This window comes from Helianthus annuus, chromosome 4 (assembly GCF_002127325.2).
Source record: "Helianthus annuus cultivar XRQ/B chromosome 4, HanXRQr2.0-SUNRISE, whole genome shotgun sequence".
Classification (NCBI taxonomy): Eukaryota; Viridiplantae; Streptophyta; class Magnoliopsida; order Asterales; family Asteraceae; genus Helianthus; species Helianthus annuus.
Window position 1 is genome coordinate 13,750,895 of NC_035436.2, and position 19,242 is coordinate 13,770,136.

Below are 19,242 nucleotides of genomic sequence, written 5' to 3' on the forward strand. Positions count from 1 at the left end.
CCTACCTTCTCGTGAATCGACTAAACCATCTTCAACCTCAAATGTGTGACTAGGGCTGTAAATAAACCGAACAAGGCCTAGTTCGTGTTCGTTCATTAGGGAATGAACGGTTCATGAACGCTTAACGAATGAGATTTCTTGTTCATGTTCGTTCATTAAGGAAATAAACATGTTAATGAACACTTACAATGTAAATGAACGCAAACAAATGTTTATGAGCATAAATGAATACAAACGAATGTTATATATTTATTTTAAAATAAAAATATGTATTTTTTTTATCAGAAAAAATCCACCAAAAATAAATAGGTACTTAACAAAATTATCCGAACATAGTCTCCATAATCATTATAAACATAATTAACACAAAACTTATGAAGTTTGTCAAGTTTTAACACAAACTGAAATTAAAATGGTCAAATGAAGGATGTTAGTGGTTGCGTAAGATATAATTGTGGTTTCGTGTTTTTAAGAACTAAAACCAATAAAATTCAATATAACCATATAAAACCTTTAAACGAATGGACACAAATAAACACATTATCGAACGTTCATGAACATAAACAAACGAACGCAACCTCTATCCATGTTCGGTTTTTAACTTATTGAAAGGAATTTCTTGTTCATGTTTGTTCATTTATTTAACAAACAAACATAAACGAACGGTTCACAAACCGTTCGTTGAACTTTCGGTTTGTTTACAACCGTTCGGCTAATTCTTTACTTCCTGTTTCAAAATCGACCGTCTACCGCCTCAATTGAAGCCGCGGTCTTCTTTGATTTTTTTGTGTAGTAATAATAAAAAGTCAGCTGAGTGGTGGAAGTTTCAATTCATCATTAAGATTTGGGGTTTTGTAGATGTTTTAACACACAAATTTGATTACTAAGAAGAATGATTTGAACAACAATGGTGTAAAAAAAAGTAACCAAAAACTAAACTACGAGTGAAGGCTGTAAAACTGGTTGCAAATCACTACAAATGTCAACAGTAGAATGATTATTATATGTTTTGAACACGGATTTAAGACTAGTTTCAATATGCCCCTCCAGCTTCCACTTGTTCCCCACTCTAGTCTTTCAAAGTCTCATTAATGATCCTCCATCTTTAACCATGTCACCTACAAAACCATAAATATATTTCAAATATCTCTCTCACTAGAATATATGCTATTCAGTGAGTTTATAACATTATATATTTTAACAAAAAACCTGCATCGCTTGTTGTTGCTTCAGTATTGGCCCTTCTCCTTTTGGGAGCAAATGTAATATGTTGTTCTTCTTGAAATAGAATTGCATCTGGATCAATCCTTCTTTTGTATCCGATAATACGAAGACCTTTCAACAATGAAATGCTATCGGGAAGATGACTTATAGGAGTACTCATTAGATCTAGTGCATACAAACTTTCTAAATCTCCTAGGTTCTCTGGTAGTTTCTCAAGTCCAGAACAATTAGAAAGGTAAAGCTCCTTGAGATGCTTTAGCTTACAAATGCTGGGTGGAACATCTCTTATCTTGGTTGATGTTAGATACAGTACATTCAAACTTTCTAAATCTCCTAGGTTCTCTGGTAGTTTCTCAAGTCCAGAACAATTAGAAAGGCCAAGATATTTGAGATGCTTTAGCTTACAGATGCTGGATGGAACATCTCTTATCTTTTTTGATGTTAGATCTAGTGTATACAAACTTTCTAAATCTCCTAGGTTCTCTGGTAGTTTCTCAAGACTAGAACAATAAGAAAGGTAAAGCTCCTTGAGATGCTTTAGCTTACAAATGCTGGGTGGAACATCTCTTATCTTGGTTGATGATAGATCTAGTCTATTCAAACTTTCTAAATCTCCTAGGTTCTGCGGTAGTTTCTCAAGTCCAGAACAATTAGAAAGGTAAAGATATTTGAGATGCTTTAGCTTACAGATGCTGGATGGAACATCTCTTATCTTGGTTGATGTTAGATACAGTACATTCAAACTTTCTAAATCTCCTAGGTTCTCTGGTAGTTTCTCAAGTCCAGAACAATTAGAAAGGTAAAGCTCCTTGAGATGCTTTAGCTTACAAATGCTGGGTGGAACATCTCTTATCTTGGTTGATGTTAGATACAGTACATTCAAACTTTCTAAATCTCCTAGGTTCTCTGGTAGTTTCTCAAGTCCAGAACAATTAGAAAGGCCAAGATATTTGAGATGCTTTAGCTTACAGATGCTGGATGGAACATCGCTTATCTTGGTTGATGTTAGATCTAGTCTATCCAAACTTTCTAAATCTCCTAGGTTCTCTGGTAGTTTCTCAAGACTAAAACAATAAGAAAGGTTAAGAAATTTGAGATGCTTTAGCTTACAGATGCTGGGTGGAATATCTCTTATCTTGGTTGATGTTAGAACTAGTGTATCCAAACTTTCTAAATCTCCTAGGTTCTCTGGTAGTTTCTCAAGACTAGAACAATAAGAAAGGTTAAGAAATTTGAGATGCTTTAGCTTACAGATGCTGGGTGGAATATCTCTTATCTTGGTTGATGTTAGATCTAGTTTGCTCAATGAATCTATTTGACCAACATCCTCTGGTAACTTACAAACTTTACAACTACCTAGAAAGAGAGTTTTAAGATGTTTCAACTTACAAATGCTATCCGGGAGATGTTTAATTTTTGAATGTGATAAATCTAGCTCTTCTAAACACTCCAACTGGCCAATGTCCTCAGGCAATTCCTCTATGCCACAACATACAAGCTTAAGAAATCTTAAATGTTGTAAACTACAGATGCTTCCTGGAAGACTTTTGAGTTTGTGGCAACTTTTGAAGGATAGCATCACAAGTTTATGTAGATTTCCAATTGATGAAGGCAGGTTTTCTATATCACTGTCATCAAAACTAAGCTCTTGCAGATTACTGTTGGAGTGACACAGGATTATATCCTTAAATTCCTTTATATGTAAGCCACTTACATGAAGAAACTCAAGTGATTCCAAATCCTTGATAAACAAAACAGATTTCAACCTCTTACAATCCTCAAGGTTTAGGTACGTAAGCCTTTTTAAACATCGAACTGGCACATGAAGTTCTACCAAATCACCACAAAATGAAAGATCTAACCTCACAAGATTCGGAGTCAACCCAAGGTCAAGGGTCCTCACCTTTGAGGAGCTGAGTATAATGGATTTGAGCTTCGTAAGAACCTGATGTCACACCAAAAAAAAAAATGTAATATACTAATAACTGATCAATAAATAAATTAAAATTATTAATCAACCATCCTACCTTTCCCCCAATCCAAAGTTGTTTGATTCTGCTGTCACACATGTGAAGCTCAACAAGATTATTTGCTTGAAAGGTTTTGGGTAAACACCAATGAGGGTAATAGTTCCACTTCAAGTATCGTAATGAATTTGGGAAGTATTGACTAACTTCATCAATATTCACAGGGACATTACGATCTTCATATCTATGATCTACAAAAAGGCATTTGAGTTTCTTCAGATTTCCAATACCTTCCAAAACAATATCAGGGGTGACCTTTAGACGTATACACCTTGTCGCTTCAGAACCCTATAATTCAAGATTGTTCATGTCAAAAGTAAAGCAAATTGTGTTTATCTCATCTCTATGTTACAAGTAAACCTCATTCTTACCAAGTCATTATCCAATACATCTTCAATTTCTTCCTGGATCCATAATCTGCTATGTTTGTAGGGCTCATCTAGGTGCAAACGACGTACGATATTTTTGCCCATTTCTTCAATATGGTCATGCATGCTCAAGCAAGAGCCAAACCCATAATCATGAAAAGTTATTAGAGATCTCTGCTCAAGAACTCTTAAACCAATTCTAGCCTGAAATCCACAACTTTCAAGCATACTTATTGCTTCGTTTTTCTCCCACCCCTTCAATATGCATGCAGCATCTAGGAATATTTCCTTGTAATCATCCTCCAAACTTTCATAGCTTAATTCCAATTTGTTAAGAGTCTCTTTCCACGGAATTCTTTTGAGTCTTTCTAATGCGTCTTTCCATTCATCCTTGTCTTTACCACACAAAAATGAACCCAAAACTTTGTTTGTTAAGGGAAGGCCAGCAGCATATCGTACAACTTGTAGTGATTCCTTTTCATACTCTTGAATTGGAAGATCTTTCCCAAATGCGTGCTTACAAAAGAGGCCAATCGCTTCCTCATCCGATAATAGAGTGTTGATGCAGATTTTGTGTCCGATGCTTGTCGAATAGATTAGTTATTATTTTACGCTGAAATTGTAATAGTTAGTGAAACGGTCTATCGAACATGTATAGACCCGCTCGTTTGAAGTGGTCAAACGAGAGGGTTATTCGGTTGACCGTGTGTTGTTGCAAGATAAGTTATGGTTGTTAATGTTGGTATCGAAGGATAAGGCATCGAAGGATTGTTGATATCCTTCGATGAGCTCGAAAGATATCCATCGAAGGATGGACCTCGAAGGATATGTGATCCTTCGAGGCATGTGTGTATCTTTCGAAGACTGTCTGATCGAAGGATGATGTTTCGACCAGTCAGTCTGATCCTTCGACCTGCAGCCTGTGTTTGGGTATAAGTACCAACACCTTGTCTTGTAAAACACAAGAGTGAGAGCACAAGTGTGTGCTAGAGAGTGAATGGAGGTTTGAGTCCTCACCGGGAGAAATCACCACTTGATTTCTCCCTGGATGTATACTTCTTTGGTATTAGTTCGGTTTCCATGTAATCGGGCCGACTTGTAATGTTTACTACCGGATTAATACAAAAGTTGTTTGTTTATCATCTCTTTATCTCTTCCATCTATGAACATTATCATAAAAATCACGGATTGGATCCCGAAACACGGACCTACAATTGGTATCAGAGCCATGGTGCCCGATTTAGTAAAACTAACCGTTTACTAAGTCACATGTGCTCTAGATCTGTGATTTTTATGGGTTTTTGTTCAAGATGTAAAAATGGTGAAAATGAGAAAAACTCAGATCTGAACCCGAATATTCAGATCTGTGATAAAACGAGTGTTGGGTTTTATGTTTTTCTCCTAAATCTTCAAGTTTTCTTCATCAAAATTCGTGTACAAACGTTTTCATTGAATCTGCAAGTTTACCCAGATGTCTGTGTTCATGATGTTCTTCACATCTTCATAGTTTGAAGGATGTGAAGAACTTCGAAAGATCAGGTTGCTTTTTCGAGAGATCAGTCCTTTAGTCGAAGGGTTATCCTTCATTGATTCGAAGGATCATTCTTTGTTTCGAAGGGTCAAGTTCTTTTTGAAAAATCAGTTCTGATATGACAGCAGCTGATGTGTGTCAGATCCAGATCTGACATGTGCCAGAAAAGTCAATTTCACAACTTTCGAAAGATTCTTTTCTCGAAGGATTATCTCACAACCTCGAAAGATCATATCTGTTCGAAAGACAGAAACTGATCTGTGGATCATCTTTCGAGACCGAAAGATCTGTGCTCGAAACCCCCAACAATTTCGAAGGATAATCATTCCAACAACCTCGAAGGATATCCTTCGGTTGTGGAAACATCTGTCACAGGAGGTTGTTTTTGTTAATTGAAGCATATGGCGGTGCACACCAACAAAAATCAATCAAATGTTATTGGCCCTTTTGGGCGGTGCCTTGGGCAGTAAACCCAAACAATAAACAACAAACTTTATTGGTCACATGGGCGGTGATGATCTTAATTTGATGGTTGTTGACTTTCGAAGTGAGAGAGAACGGCTGCTGCTACAGTTATCAATTAAAAAAAAAAAGATATTTGTTAGTGTTCTCGGCCCAGATCACGTGTTGATTAACAACTTCCTTTTAGTCAATGTTATGACATCATCATGACATCATCATGATGATGTCATGATGATGTGTAAACGGGAATGGGTTTGTGGCGCTCCGTGCTTCGCGTGTCGAACTCTGGGACGCACGACGGAGGAATGTCGTGACGTCGGACTTGAGCCAGACATAACCGTGTCGAAACCGAGTCGAACCGAGCCGAGTCGCGTCGACACAAAGTGTATCTATGTGAAAATCTAGCGCCTAAAGTTATATTTTGTTATAAAAAAAAAAAAAAAAAAAAAAAAAAAAAAATCCATTGGAACAAAGGTTTTTGATGCAGAGTGGGGTCGGGTATTTGCGGAGTTGACTTGAACCGCGCTTCTAAATGTCAACGTCAAAACTCGTATGAATTTGGGAGCGCGCGGGGTGATGCAGCATGATGAAAACAAGAGATGATGAAAACTTGATGTTTGAAAATTGTGGGGTAGTCACGGTTACCGATGCAATGACAAAAATGGTAACGCGACTATTATGGGCCAAAAACAACACGGTATGTTCGCTTCCGCACATCAGTATTTATGATTGTTACCGGTTATTCGGAAATGTTCGAAAGGATTTTGTTTATTGTCATATTCTCGCATTTGAAGACGAACGTATGAACCTGGAACGTCTATACCGATCCTAACGAGTTCACAAAGTCTTTGGAGGGATACAAGTCGGATCCTACGGGGTACTAGGCGAAATTTCTTTATCAACTAGAATATGCAACGAAGAAATCTTTTTGTTTATTGTCATATTCTCGCATTTGGTAACGAATGAATGAACCTAGAATGTCAATACCGGTCCTAACGAGTTCACAAATTCTTTGGAGGGATACAATTCAGATCCTACGGGGTACCAGGGGACGTTCTTATTCAACTAGATTATGCAAAGAAGAAAGTCATGTTCGTGAATTTTCGGAACCGAGAACATTCAATGAAGATTGATGACAGTTCCGCTCAGTGGAGGGAATTGGTGAACATTTGACGACAGTTTCTTTGAAGTGGAAAGAATCTGTTAAGGTTTAGAGATTTTACCAAAGAAATGGGGGGATAAAAATTTTCATTTGTTGAATTTCTTCGGTAAATTTCTAAACGCAATCACAGGTGGTAGAGTTTGTGGTTTTTCTGGTGATACAAGCGGTTCGGAGTGGAATGTTTTGCACAGACACATATTTGAGGATTTTAATTAATTCTCCAGCCAGCGTGAAGGGTTTTGCACGGAAACATACAGGTATCTAAAGTCGACAGTTGTTTCAAAGCGCTGTTTACTGAAGACCTGGGGGAATCTTTATGGAAGTTGATAGTTCAAGGCTGAAGACCTGCAGGATTCGGTTTTGGGTTTGATGTTTCTTTGGGATTTTACAGGGATCTGGGGGTAACTCAATTCGTTGAGTTTGCAAACGATGTACTTGGTCAAGCTGACTTCCTGAGTACTGATGCTGAAGATTCGTAGTGCATTACGTGGTCGACTTCACAAAGGCGAGACAATGAGATCTGGATGTAGTTCAACTAAGCGTGCCGTTTGGTTGAGCTTGCAAGGGATACACTTGGTCTAGCTGACTTTCCTGAGTGTTGATGCTGAAGATTAAAGTGCATTACTTGGTCGATTCCACAAAGACGGTTTACAGAAGACAGTTCACCAGAAATCTCTATCAAGGTAGTATGCTTGAAGATCAAGACTTGATGCAGTTGTTAAAGAATGGAACCCTTATCAAATGCCGGTTGGAGTATTGGAAGATCAGCGGAAGATCGGTCAATTGAGTCCTTTGAGGAAATTGCACAACACTCAACACGGAAGCGCGCACTCTGAGGGGGAAATATTTTACAATGAGCATCAAGATACTACTTACCTGGATCATCGGTCAAGGGGGAATTTGTTAACACAGAGAAGCTGAATACTTGACTGAAGATCGATTGCAGTTGCATTTTCAGCATTCGACAGCAACGGACAAGGGGGAATTTGTTGATGCAGATTTTGTGTCCGATGCTTGTCGAATAGATTAGTTATTATTTTACGCTGAAATTGTAATAGTTAGTGAAACGGTCTATCGAACATGTATAGACCCGCTCGTTTGAAGTGGTCAAACGAGAGGGTTATTCGGTTGACCGTGTGTTGTTGCAAGATAAGTTATGGTTGTTAATGTTGGTATCGAAGGATAAGGCATCGAAGGATTGTTGATATCCTTCGATGAGCTCGAAAGATATCCATCGAAGGATGGACCTCGAAGGATATGTGATCCTTCGAGGCATGTGTGTATCTTTCGAAGACTGTCTGATCGAAGGATGATGTTTCGACCAGTCAGTCTGATCCTTCGACCTGCAGCCTGTGTTTGGGTATAAGTACCAACACCTTGTCTTGTAAAACACAAGAGTGAGAGCACAAGTGTGTGCTAGAGAGTGAATGGAGGTTTGAGTCCTCACCGGGAGAAATCACCACTTGATTTCTCCCTGGATGTATACTTCTTTGGTATTAGTTCGGTTTCCATGTAATCGGGCCGACTTGTAATGTTTACTACCGGATTAATACAAAAGTTGTTTGTTTATCATCTCTTTATCTCTTCCATCTATGAACATTATCATAAAAATCACGGATTGGATCCCGAAACACGGACCTACATAGAGTGACATCACGAATCCATTTCACTCTATGTGCTGTCAACACGTGCTCATCTCTTGTTGTAATGATAATTCTACTTCCAGGCTTGAACCAACTAAGGTCACCAGCTAATGACTCAAGTTGCTCTTGAAGATCCACATCATCTAAAACCAAAAGAACCTTTTTACTACACAGCTTTGTTTTCAACATCTTTGTCCCTTCATGGACACTACCTACGTTGTTTCCTTGACCATTTAGCAGTTCTGAAAGGATCTTTTGTTGCAACAAACCGGACAATGACGCCTTTGAAACTTCTCTGACATTCTCAACAAAGCTTTTAGCTTCAAAGTGAACCGATATTCTATCAAACACCGCTCTGGCTAGTGTTGTCTTACCAGCACCTCCCATCCCTTTGATCCCTATCATGCGAACCTCGTTGGACGCTATATCTAAAGACTCCTCAAGGTCCTGTAGCCGGGGTTCCATGCCTACTAATTTATCATCAAGGTTCACATTGATTGACCGCAACTCAAGTGAAATATGCTGAACAATTAACTTGATGACTTTGGCCTCGTGCCTGTAAATTATATATAAGGTTTAATTAGCTTGCTCAAGAACCCACATGAAAAGTTACTTTTCAGGTCTATAATATACAAAGTGTAAGATATAATAACATACCTACTAACGAGTTTATTATGGGGAGAGGAAGGGGAGAGAAGAGCAATGGACGGACGTGACTTATTGGAAAGATAGGAGGGGACTGCAACAAACAACCTTCTATGTTACCAATCTACCAGATGGGGTCTCAAACACGATGCTAGGTAGAGCTTTTCAGCCTTTTGGAGTGGTGAAAGACGCGTATGTGGCAAAGAAAAGAGATTCGATGGGGAACTACTTTGGCTTTATCAGATATGAAGGGGTCACGGATGTGATGGAGGTGTTGCGAGGCATGAATACGGTGAAGATACGATTAAATGTTTCACTAGCAAAGTATGACAGAAACCATCAGGGATTTACAAACCAACAAGTAGCAAGCGGGCTCGTTCAGCAGATGCAACAAAAACAGGCGATGCAATACCAGAATCAATATAAGCCACCACCCATATATGTTCCGGTTCGTCGAAAGGGGGATGGTGTACTGTACAGCGAAGCATTGGTTGGAAAGAAGGAGGCATCCTCATGGAAGGTTATCCATCTCCAGCAGCGAGACAACCTGTACCCGGATCATTGTATGATGCGGTCGGTTATGATGACAGTTAAAGGGGTAAAGGAGGCGGATGAAATAAAACCAATGTTAGAAAAAGGTGAGTATCCCCGTCAGTGATATTGGTGGTCTAAAGTTCATAGTGGTCTTCAAAGATAAAAGCACGGCTCTTGAATTCATGGCAAGGGGGGAGTTGTGTGGTGTAGTGTTTAACTCGGTGGTATTGGGGGAAGGCCAAATGCTTGACTTCGACCGACTTGCATGGGTTAAAATTATGGATGTTCTGATACAGATGCGAGATAATATGGTATATGATGAAATTGGGGGACTATTCGGCAAAGTGGTGTGTAAGTCAGGGGATGGTATATGAGAAGTCCGTTGGCCAGGGGGAATCGGGTAACGAAAGTACGAAACCGGCAGTGGCGGAGCTAGAAATTTTTTCTTATGGTGTCATTTTTTACGGATACTCCGTTTTATAGCAACCCGGAGTCGAACTTTTTGGATCGGTTCGGATCTAGTCGGGTCAAATCACATAATAAAAGCAAATATCATAGTAGAAGTACAATTTCATTGAATAAAAACACATAATAAAATTACAAAGTCATTTCAAATATATAAAAAATGCATTTTATAGTTGCTCTGTACGCATTTTCATGTTTTGGAAACGATTCATAATGTTTCAATGCCAACTTGCAAAAAAAAAAAAAAAAAAAAAAAAAAAAAAAAAAACCTCTTTTTCATTATAACAAACTAGTGCACGTATCATTCAAATGATCATCAAATATCTTATTAGGTTAAACAATTGAAACAAAACCAATTAGACATGGGATTATAATGCTTACTGGATTAGAAAAAATAAAAATTAAGCATGGACTTTCAATGATTTAAAGTATACTAATTAAATTCAAGTAACTGGGTTTAATTTTTGAAATATAAATTTGTTTATTATGTAATTCTTTTAGAAGAAACAAAACAATGGTCTCGTTTGTAAAAAAAGACAATGGTGTCGCTCGTAAAAAAACAATGGTGTCGCTCGAATTTTTCCTATTATACGTTATATTTGCTACACAAAATTCAATGTGTTGGAAATATTAAAGAGGAAGCATACAAGTTGGTATGTTTCCTCCATCCCACATTGGTGGAGTGATTGAAGCTTGAGTGGTTTATAAGGGATTACCCCTTATGGGCCTCCAAAGTGTTAAATGGGTTGAGTAGTGGATGAAGCCCACACGCGCGCCGAGCCGAGCCGAGCCGCGAGCTCGCGAATGGTCGCGTTTGAGGCGCGAATGGGCGCGTTTGAGGCGCACTTTGCACTTTGCACGTACGCATCGTCGCTAGGAGCTGAGGAGCTTTTATTTTTAGCTAAGGTTCGGTTTCAGGTGGGTCAGATCTGTAAACCGAATGAGATGAGATAAGAAAGAGATAGGGATGGATTCGAAAACAGTGGGGGTTATCCTATAGAAAATCGAATTCGTATAGGATATGTATACAGAATTACGAATTCGTATGGGATTGATATATCATTCCCTATTTTTCTCATTCTCAGGTATAACCCACACCTATAAATAAAGGCTTCCTGCTACCCATTTACACACCTCAAATTCGCAGCTCTCTCTCTCTCTATTGTGTGATTCTGTTTTCGTTCCAGCTTCTGCGTTTTCTGGTTTCCATTGCTGTTGGAATACCAGATCAGTTCTGCATTAAATCCTGGGAGTTTACGCTGCAGCTCACAGCAATACGAGCGCGTAAAATCCTTTAAGGACAGGAATCATCCGTGCAGTTCAAGTTTCTCGTTTAAAGATCTTCGATCTCAATCGCCAGGTTGGTTTTAATTTTGCGTGTTCTTTTAATTCGTCCGACAACAGGACAGTCTCCTTCTACCTTTCTTTAATCAGTTTGCTCAAGTTGGAACAAACTGGTTTGGCTGATAACTCGGTAATTAATAAATTAATTGTTTGATTAAATTATTTTCAACACAATGGTGTCGGACGACACCGTTGTTCAAAGTGTGGCTCCGCCACTGGAAACCGGGGAAGTGGAGGCACGTGTGCATGGGGATGGTGAAAAAACAGCTGGGGACTTTTCTTCTGGAAGAAACAATAAAGCACAGGGACCCCACCCAAGGTTGTGACAGATGGACTCCTAATGTGGGCCTAAGGAGTAAAGTGGACCAGTCTAGGGTGGGCTTAAATGATATGGTGGACCCATCGCCTCCAATTAGACCCAGGAAGAGGACTCGGGGACTAAGGTCTCCTGAATCTGATAACTCAAATAAAAAAACCAAACAGTGGAACTTTACCTTCCCCAGCACAAGAGCAAATCGATCTATCGACCTAAACAATCCATGTCGGAATTCCAAGGATGGACAAGATAGTACGACGTAGGACAAGGGGACGGTTTTGGTCAACGAGACGCCGACGTGTTTGGCACCCGAAACACCGGCGACTGAAATTTTAAATCGGGATCCAGAAGTGACTGACACGGTTGCGGTTGGGGCAGTAGTCGGAATTAGCCTTAGTGTTTGAAGAAGAGGTGCACAACATGGTAGATGGGGATGGTGAAACTAATGTTCAGCAATGAATTTTTTTGGCGATAAATATCATGGGCGTCAGGGATGCGAGGAAGCAGACCTGGATTCGGGGATTGGAGACCAGCAATGGGATTCATTTTCTGGCTATGCAAGACCCCAAAGTTGGGGTAAGGAGCTCTTTTAATTTCAGCACTTTCTGGGGCAGAACTATAGTTGCGTCTGAAGAAGTTGGTTCGGAAGGGCAGTCGGGGGGTTTGGTCAGTCTTTGGGACCCGACAGTTGGGGGTTATCAAAAGTAGGAGCTTTTTAGTGGTTTCAGGTTCTATTATTGGATCTGTGGAGGGAGCTTTGTCAGTTAAAAGGTTTGATACAGGGTATGTGGGTTTTTCTAGGTGACTTTAACGAAGTCCGATGTACAGAACGGTTGAATTCAGAATTTATGCCTTTGAATGCTGGGATTTTTAATGATTTCATACGTATAGCGGGTCTGCAAGAACATAATAATGGGGGGCCACCGGCCACAAATACACATATATGTCGGACAATGTTGAGAAACTAAGCAAATTGGATAGATATCTGGTTTGTAGTGATTTTATGGGGAGATGGCCAAACGCAACTGTTACAGCCTTGTCTAGATATATTTCGGCCCATTGTCCTATTATTCTTTCTACCACTGCACATGATTTTGGCCACATTCCGTTTCGCTTTTATAACACATGGTATGTAATGGGTTTATGCAACTCTTTTGTGTTCCACGGGCCACCAGATTTAGCCATTGCCACCAAATTTAAATTCCTCAAAAACCGAATTGCAGTTTGGGTGGCCAATGAGAAAGCGAGGCTGGAGGAGGTGTATAAGAATAAGAAGGTGGAGCTGGAAAGTCTAGAAGTGGTGGCTGAATCAAGACCGTTATTGCCGAATGAGTTCCAACAGAGAAATGAGGGTAAGGCGTTTATCCTAGATTTTGATAGAGTCAAACAATTGGATGCTAGACAAAAAGCGAGGGTTAGATTGGTGCTGGAGGGGGATGAAAACACAGGTTTTTTCCATGGTATTATAAATTCAAACACGTCGAATAATAAGATTAGTGGAATTGCGGTGGATGGAGAGTGGACCACTAACCCGATTATTATCAAAGATAAGGCGTTTTGGTTCTTTTCTGAGAAATTTATGGAACCAATAGTGACAAGACCTCCTATAACTTGCCCAAATTTAGCTACGTTATCAGACTCAGAGGCAAATGAATTGGTCAAATTGTTCCCTTTGCGTGAAATTAAGGATGCGGTTTGATCCTGTGATGGGGATAAGGCACCGGGACCGGATGGGTTTAACTTCAAATTTCTGAAACGATGTTGGGGTGGTGTTGAAAAGGAGTTTATGGCTTTATTTGAGGGTTTTTATAGCCGGCGACGTTGAGACACAGATGCACATCCTCATTTATTGCTTTTATACCCAAGGTAAAAGATCCCATGGAGTTCTCAGATTTCCCGATTAGCCTAACTGGTTGCATAAATAAAGTCCTTTCTAAGGTACTCGTTGCTAGATAAAAGTAGGTGATCAGGAAACTTGTGTCTTTCGAGCAGTCGGCGTTCTTGGCGGGTAGAAGCACGGTTGTAAAAGTCCCGCCTAAGCTCCGAGTACTCCCCGAGTACTCGCTACAAGGTAGGCTGTCGAGGCCCGATTACCGTTCACCTAGGCCCATTACTCCCCGAGTAATCTCCGCCTAGGCCGAGTACTTCCCGAGTACTCCAGGATCCGACTAGGGAGCGCCTAGCGACTTTTGCAACCATGGGTAGAAGTATAATGGATGGGCCATTATTGTTGAATGAGTTGATTAGCTGGATGAAGAAAATGAAGAGGAAGGTGTTGATGTTTAAGACGACATTGACAAAGCATACCATTCTGTTAGTTGGGGGGTTTTTGGAGACTATTCTTGATCAAATGCATTTTCCAGATTGGTGGAGGATGTTGATGAGGGCTATTGTAACTTTGGTTCAAGCTTCGGTATTGATAAACGGTTCACCTACGAATGAGTTTGCTTGTCATCGGGGCCTTAGACAAGGGGACCCGATATCACCATTTCTCTTTGTCATTGCTATGGAGGCTTTGTCTGGGATCATGAAAAAAGCGTGTTCAGTGGGCTTATTTCATTGGATCCAATGTGGTAACACCGACCCCACCTTGTCTCATCTTATGTACGCGGATGATGTCGTTTTTCTTGGGGAGTGGTCCGCTACAAATGCAAAGAATTTAAGGAAACTACTTAGATGCTTTTATCTCGTGTCAGGGTTAAAAGTCAATATGGCAAATGAGTTGAAATGCAAGATAGAGTCCTTCCTGTGCAAGTACTTAGGGATTGAAAGTGGGAGCCAACATGAATGTTAGTAGGAATTGGGACTCCGTTGTAGAAACATTCAAGAATAGATTATTGATTTGGAAGGCGAAACAATTGTCATTTGGCGGCTGGATGCCGCTAATCAAGTCGGTATTAAATTCCTTGCCCACTTATTTCTTTACATTATATAGAGCACCAGAGAACGTTATAGAATCGTTAGACCGGATAAGGCGTGTTTTCTTTTAGGGTGGCTCGGACGGGATGAGAAAGCTAAAATGAACTGGGTTGCGGGGCAAAAAGTAATTGTTCCGACTGAATATGGGGGGCTCGGGTTTGGATCGCTTCGGGATGCGAATTTGGCCATGTTGACAAAATGGTGGTGGCGTTACAAAAACGATGAAAATGGGTTATGGAGGAGAGTGATATGGGCTATACACAATAATTCTAGGAATTGGAACTTTATCCCCACTAAGCTTTCTTTACCCAGTCCCTCCAAACAAGTTGCCAAGTCAATCGAGCAGGTCGAAAGTAATGGTGTCGAGATACGGAAGGCGATAAAAGGTATCCTAGGTAACGGGTCAAATATATTATTTTGGCTGGATAGTTGGGTTACAGAGCAGCCCTTATTCCTTCTATTCCCATCTCTGTTTGGGTTGGAAAAACATAAACATGCAGCGGTTAGGGTGCAGGTTGATGCAGATGGAACGACTTGGGTGTGGGATTGGAAGATGGATATGAGGAATGGGGTTGAATCGGCTGAGTTTCAGCAGCTAAATGCTCTTCTGGGGCTGCCGAGACTACGAGCGGGTCAGACAAGTTGTCATGGTAGTTAGATGGTGCAGAAGTGTTCACTGTTCCGAGTGTCAAGGCTGCACTTATAAGGCAACAACACATTCCTGCTCTATACGTCCCGAAACGAAATAAATGGGTTCCGAAAAAGGTAGAAATATTAGTTTGGAGGGCTGAATTGGATAAGCTTCCGACTAAATATGCTTTGAGGAGACGAAATACAAACGTGGGCTCGCCGATGTGTGGGGAAGTGAATGAATCGTCGGAGCATTTGTTTGTGTCTTGCGGCCTCGCTCAGGCCGATAAGGCGATATCGTCATGGTGCAAGGTACCTCCTATCTATGCTTTGGGGTTAAAAGATATTTTGGAGTTGCATATTGTTGGCTCGTCTCCTAAGTTTAAGAAGGCGGTGCATGCGGTGTGTTTATCGGCAATCTGGTGTATATGGGAAGCGCGAAACGAATGTGTATTTAAGCAGAATAGATTGTCATTGGAGAAGATAATGGGCAATGTCAAGACACTAAGCCTCTTATGGGTCAAAGGGAGGTCGAAACACGCTGGTCTTAACTGGGAAATTTGGTGTATGTTTTGGTATCATTGTGTACAGCAGGCTAGTAGCCTCTCTAGCCATTTGGCGAGTAATAATATATTTCGTTGGCCATTCAGAAAAATACATATAATTCATGTTGAATCTTTTGATACGATTCATGCTTTTCTCAAATTAGGAATTATTCTAGAAAAGAATGTGCAATCTTGAAAATAATGAAGAAAAATTACCCATCAGCAGTTTTCTCTAAATCCCACCCAGACAGATTGGCTGCTTCTGTCAGAGCTTCTCTCCATTTCCTAATGTCTTTATTTGTATGTTCGGCAAGGGCTTCTCCAACCGGCCCACGTTGTTTGCGAACTTCAGAGGGATCCACATCATAAAAAACAGGGTAAGCAATTTGGTCGTTCGACTTTTGGCATTCCATAATCTTTACAAGTTCGTTTAAGCACCAAGACGAAGATGCGTATTTCTTTGAGAAAACTATGATGAAAAACTTGGAATTTTCAATAGCTTTCAAAAGCTGGTTATTGATGCCTTCTCCTTGTTTGAGTCTCTCGTCGTCCTTGAAAGTGTGAATACCGTGTCGGTGAAGAGCCTCATAAAGGTGATCCACAAAGTTCTTACGCGTGTCTTCACCACGGAAACTCAAAAACACATCATACTGATAGCTCTTCTTAATTGATTATGTTGAAGAAGACGACGCCATTGGAGGTATGTTTTGTCGAAGATGACTGCAAAGAAACAAAAGATCTCACGTTTAAGTGTATCTTGTGATAAGGAACTAGTAATTTCCACTTAAAAGTATTCTTTAGGAATCCAACATTTATAAGGGGTTTTAATAAAAAGATTATCACACAAAGCTAACTGAGTTATAACAAAATGATAATATTTTGAGTGGTTTGATATTTATACAGTTAACTAACTTTACAAGTTGGTTTTGTTGCAACAAACACCTCAAATGTCTCTAAAAAGTTATGAAATTCGTGTAATAAGAAAGCAAAGCACAAGAGAAATGCAAAAGTTTGACTTTCTTAAAGTCAAACCAATCGCACATAGTTACAGAATGGTGATCTTGGGACCTAATGATATGTCAGTCTATATGAATTCAAATGATGTCTTTGACGGTTTAATGTTTGATGATACTCGACGTTCACTCAAGCGTTTGATGAGATTTAGAACCAAGATTTGACTTTCTTAAAAAAGTCAAAATATAGTAAGAAATAAACTTCAAACCTTTGACATACAAAGGAAAGCATGTTATGACCTGCATATATGTCTCAGAAATTGGGTTTAACAATTGACATAGTCTATACATTTATATGAGAAAGAAATTGTGGTACAACATCTTCTTATTTACCCCTTAATCAAACCCGATCTACTTTCTTTTTACCGATTCAACACTAAAAATTAAGATGCGAAATAAATAATAACAAGAAATTGGTGACGACGTTTGAAGCACCATTATCCAAAGTCTGTAGATCAATCGATGGACTTACAATACAGATAAACCAATCGCACATAGTTACAGAATGGTGATCTTGGGACCTAATGATATGTCAGTCTATATGATTTCAGATGATGTCTTTGACTTTGACCGTTTAATGTTTGATGATACTCGACATTCACTCAAGCGTTTGATGAGATTTAGAACCAAGATTTGACTTTCTTAAAAAAGTCAAAATATAGTAATAAATAAACTTCAAACCTTTGACAAACAAAGGAAAGCATGTTATGACCTGCATATATGTCTCAGAAATTGGGTTTAACAATTCACACAGTCTATAAATTTATTTATGTCGGTTGGTGATCTGTGAGGGACTTTCTAAAGTAACCAATTTCAGAAAGAAATTGTGGTATAACATCTTCTTATTTACCCCTTAATCAACCCCCCGATCTACTTTCTGATTCAACACTGAAAATTAAGATGCGAAATAAATAATAACAAGAAATTGGTGACGATGTTTGAAGCACCATTATCCAAAGTCTGTAGATCGATCGATCGATCGATGGACTTAAAATACAGATAATTAACCATCACTACTACTTCATTAATTTAAAGGAAAAAAACTAACCTTGAAATAGTTGCTCAAAAGAAACAGCGCCCAGATACTCAGACCAGAGACCTTCCCTTTCTTTGTGAGTTTCAAGTATGTTGAGTTGAGCTTAAAGTTGTTGAGGGACGGTGATAAGTTTTGATCCAATTATAGCTGCTCTTCTCTTTAGTTTATTACCAGGAAATCATGACGCAACTTCCGCGATATCTTCTTTATTCTCACACGCGGATTCAAGGAGCCACTTGTCTTCCTTCCTTTTTCACTTTTATGCACCCCACCCACCTAGATTCCAAAGCAACCCAGTAATAATGGCGGTGGGTTACTTTTAATTATTAAATTAAAGAGTAAACTGCAATTTTACCATTGGAGATATATCCCATTGGTACTCTTACCCTATACCACGAAATTTTTCATGTTTAACCCCTCAACGAATGTGAAACGCTGCAATCTTGGACCTTAACAGTCAACGGTTGTTTATAGGTAAGGGTGTTTTTGTAATCTTACCCCATATTTATTATTATTATTATTATTATTATTATTATTATTTAATTAATTAAAATCAATCTTCAAATAGATTCAGATCATCTTTCAAAACACACACACATAGTATTCTATGGCTGAGCAGTATACGGTTCAGAACCGTCAGAATCGGGGAACCGAACCAGAACCACTAGATCCAAACCGTATTTTTGGATATAGGGTTCGGTTCCGGTTCTTAAATTTGGATAAAAACGGTTCCCGGTTCGGTTCCGGTTAAAGAACCACTAGAACCAGTTGTGATTATAAATATTTAAAACCCTATTTTATTAATGGGCTTTTCAACATAATACGACCATCCTAGTTCTTATTCCCTCTTATTATATTCATTCCACGATCTCATCTTTCATCTTCTAATTCTTCTCCATCTCTCAACCCTAACCCTAATTGCTATCACACAAGTTCATCTCCATCAACACCCTGCAAATATAGGTACGCTATTCTACATGACCTTTTTCTATGATTGCATATATTTTCTTTCTAAATGTTTGCTTCTTGATACATATAGTTTTCTGTATGTGAAAATAAAAATTGAACAAAAATAATCAAATCAATGTTGATCGAATTGTAAATGTGTATATAAATAGTGTATTGCTTGTTTTAATTCTCAACACGATGGTTGTAATAGTTTTATTTAGAGATTGTTTATTGCTTGAAATTTTTTATTGTTGCTTTGCTACTTTTATTTTGGTTGGTTTGAACTTTGAATGTTACAACTCTTAGTTAATGTTTTAAATGGTTTGATTTGTTTCTATTGAATTGTTAATTTTAGGATTTATTTGTTAACCGGTTCCCGCGAGAACCGTTTACACAAGAACCGTTTAACCGATTCAGAACCGAACCGGAA

General features: G+C 39.1%; 1 pseudogene; it reads right to left on the bottom strand.

The window, feature by feature from the left end:
* LOC110932956 overlaps positions 1-16,510 on the bottom strand; it is a 29,492-nt pseudogene extending 12,982 nt beyond the window's left edge.
* Between the last annotated feature and the right edge of the window lie 2,732 nt (positions 16,511-19,242).